The sequence below is a fragment of the Thunnus maccoyii genome, chromosome 9 (genome assembly GCF_910596095.1).
Source record: "Thunnus maccoyii chromosome 9, fThuMac1.1, whole genome shotgun sequence".
Taxonomy (NCBI): Eukaryota; Metazoa; Chordata; class Actinopteri; order Scombriformes; family Scombridae; genus Thunnus; species Thunnus maccoyii.
This window is the reverse complement of record NC_056541.1, coordinates 1,914,458-1,918,268: the sequence shown is the minus strand read 5'-3', so window position 1 is coordinate 1,918,268 and position 3,811 is coordinate 1,914,458.

The following is a 3,811-nucleotide window of genomic DNA, read 5'->3' as shown; positions in this document are numbered from 1 at the left end:
ATGAGAATCATCATCATCATCCTGCTGTCAGTCATCAGAGGCAGAAACACACACGACATGTAAAAATCTGGATGAACTTTAATCCAACAGGCAGCCGGAGGAGGAAAATCCCCCCCCCCCCCCCCCCCCCCCCCCCGATACCCAGAAACAGTCTGTCTCACAAGGTCACCAACAGCCAACGACGACTACACGGAAACACACACACACACACACACACACACACACACACACACACACACACACACACACACACACACACACACACACACACAGAGAGCTGCTGCTTCAGAACGTAACCCAGAAACACACAAAGAGTTGTGAAAAGCTGCAAGCTGCAAGAACAACAACAACAACAACAACACAAACCACAGAGCTGCTGCTGCTGCTGCAGCCGCTGCTGCTGCACACATGCAGCGCTGCAGCAGTAACACAACACCACAGCAGCACGCTGACGTCACGGCAGCTCAGGTTCAACCGGGATTAAAGCCAGACGCCCAGCAGGAGGACGAAGGTCTGCTGCTTCAAACATCTTCACACTGAAAACACCAGCGAGGTTTCACTGCTGCTGCTGAAACCTCAAACTAGTGGCTTCATTGATCAGCTCATCACTGAAGTCAGACGTCTTTGTCTTCTGTCACAGTAAAGTGAACGACTTCCAGTTTTAAGACTGTTGGTCAAACAAAACCAGACAGTTAAATTATTGATCAATCTGTCTATTGTTTGATATTATTATTTAATCGTTTAGTTTATAAAACATTAGAAAATAATGAAAAAGCTGCAGAAACAGAAACTTAACTGCCAACTATTCTGATCATTGATTTATTGTTTTGAGTCGTTTTTTTAATGGAAAAAAAAGTCCAAATTCTCTGATTCAGCCTCTTAAATGTGAATATTTTCTGGTTTCTTTCGTCTCTTTGACAGTAAACTGAACGAACAAAACAAGACATTTGATGACGTCAAATCGGGAAACACTGAACCACATTTTTCCACCAAACAACTAATCGATTAAACGAGAAAATCAATCAATTGGACAGATGTGACAGATGTTGGGTTTCCTGTCACATGTTGACGGGAGAAGCTGACGATCATCAGACGTCTCACGTTACCCGACTGTAGTTTCGGAGACAGTAAAACTGGTCCAGCTGCTGAAACTACAGGACATCAGATCCAGGATGTTCCAGCTGAGGACGTCAGGATCTGGATCACAGATCCTCAGCAGTGTTCCTGCTGTCTGACTGCACGCTGCTGCTCTGCTGCATTTATTTATAGCGAGCATCAGGTTTAAGCTGCAACTAAACCATCCGTTAATCTGTCAATTATTTTCTCCGTTAATCAATTAGTGGTTTGGTCCGTGAACATCATTAACTGGTGAGAAACGTCCGTCTCGGATCACGTTGACGTCCTCAAACGTCCTGATCGACAGTCAAACTGTAAAGATATTTATTTACTATCACAGCTGACTGAAGAAACCAGGAAATATTCACGTTGAGAAGCTTTAGCCAGAAGATCAATGACTCAAAATGATTCATTGATTATCAAAACAGTTGATCGATTCATTGCTGCAGCTCTGCATACATCTGTACAAAAACTGAGGAAACGTTTTGACATTTACATGCAGAGTTCAGCAGGTTTCCTCACAGCTCTGATCAATCAATTACTACAATTTACAGATGAATCTGTCAGCTGTTCTTTTGATTAATCGCTTCATTGATAAAATAACAGATAATAGTTTTAAGTTGCATCTTTGGCTTTTAGGAAACAGTGACTGACTTCTTTCTGACATCAACCGAAACATAACCACTAATCGATTAATCTAAAAATAATAATCAACATTGATAATGAGAATTATCATCAGTTGCAGTTTGTCCTCAGTATCTGACTGACCTCACCTGAGGCTCAGCGTACCTGACAGCAGGTTTGCAGACTTTTACCTGAGTGTCCTTCTGCGTTTATCTTCCTCACAGTGTTTGATGACCCCTCACACCTCTGCACACTAACAATCACAGAGTGTGTGTGTGTTGAAGCAGAGGACACTTAAAGTAATTCCTGTGTTTGTGTTAATATATCTGAGCTGCTGCTGCTGATACCCATCCAGAGGTCACCGTCCCCGCTCCCCGTTACCTGCCCGTCTCTACCTGCCCCGCTGCTCGCACTGATGTTAAAATATGCGCACAGGTAATTAGTGAGCCCTGCAGGCGGCAGCCATATTGCGCCACTATTTACAAACCCCGCATCCGCGCAGAAACGGCGCAGACGAACAAAGAGCGGAGGTCTGTGCGGGAATCTCAGGCGCTAAGCTAGCTGCTCTGCGGTAAAATGTCCGCGCGAACAAACAGCTCGTGAAACGGCTCGTGCAGCGGCGCCGGAGGCCTCAGTTTCTTACCGATACAGCAATCAGCGTCGCCGCATAACCTCGATCAACCGCCGTGACTCCAACTGATCCGCTCTGCCTCTGTTTAGCTGGCCGCTGCGCCAAGCTAGCTGCGCCAAGCTAGCTGCGCAAAGCTAGCTGCGTAAAGCCAGCCGCGCTAACATGGAGCAGGGTGGAAGAGAGGCGGCGCGCGCTTCAAAATAAGAGCACGAATTTTGATGCAGTGAAATAAAGATTTTTAATATCGATTAATCTGTTGATTATTTTATGGAATAATCGGTTAGTTGTTTGATCCATAACATGTCAGAAAATGGTGAAAACTGTTGATCACTGTTACCCAAAACCCAAAATCATCAAATGTCTTGTTTTGTCCACAACACAAAAATATTCAGTTTACTGTCATAGAGACTAAAGAAACCAGAAAATATTCACATTTAAAAAGCTGGAATCAGAGAATTTGTACTTTTTCTTTTTTTTTAAAAAGTGACTCAAGACAATTAATCAATTATAAAACAGTTGATTAATTTAATAGTTGACAACTAGTTGATTAATCATTCCTAGTTCCAGGTGCTCAAATGTTTTAAAATACAACACATTGAAAGACACCAAACCACTTATTTTACGGCAATACTTTAACTGCATCGAGCTCATAATACTTATGTACTTTTACTGTAGTAGGATTTTTCATGCAGGACTTAAACTTGTAATTGAGTATTTTTATATTGCTGTATTAGTACTTTTACTGTAGTAGAGGATCTGAATACTCCTTCCTCCACTAATTAAACCTCATTAAATTTGGAACAAACCTTTGTCAGCGCTTGTACGCAGTCTTTTATTTTAAACCTTCTAACCGGAGGTGTAGTGTTTCCCGCCGGTTACCTTGACGCGGGTTGTTGTTGTGCGGGTTCTTTCACCGCCGAGTCCCGCCTTTCTCCTCTTGCTAAATAGTGATCCCGAAGAGTGACGGCGGCGCGGTTTGCTGCTGACCTTCCTGCGAAATACTGAGACTCTCTGTTGACCTGTTTTTTTCTCTCAGTCGGAGCAGAACAGCAGAACAGCTCAAACACGAACAGCATCTGGTCTTTTTTGTGAGCTCGGAATTTAAATTTAACGACACCGCACGCGTCACACATCGTTAAGTTAATCAAACCGCCACTGCATTGTAGTGCGGCGGCAGCGCGGCAGGCGGCGCTGTTGGCTGGATACAACGAGAGGCGGTAACTGTAAATGTTTTAACTGATCCAGAGTCAGATCTGATAGCTGCTAACTGTGTAACAGAGAAACCTACTTAAATAAGCGCTGATCTGGGAACAGCTCCAATCACTGTATCATACGTTGGAGGCGGCGCCGCGCGCCAGGGAAGTTGCGTTGGTTTGGATGCCATTGACGGTCCGTACGGGCGGTGTTTGTCGATATAAACAGTAATAGACGGAAGCGCCG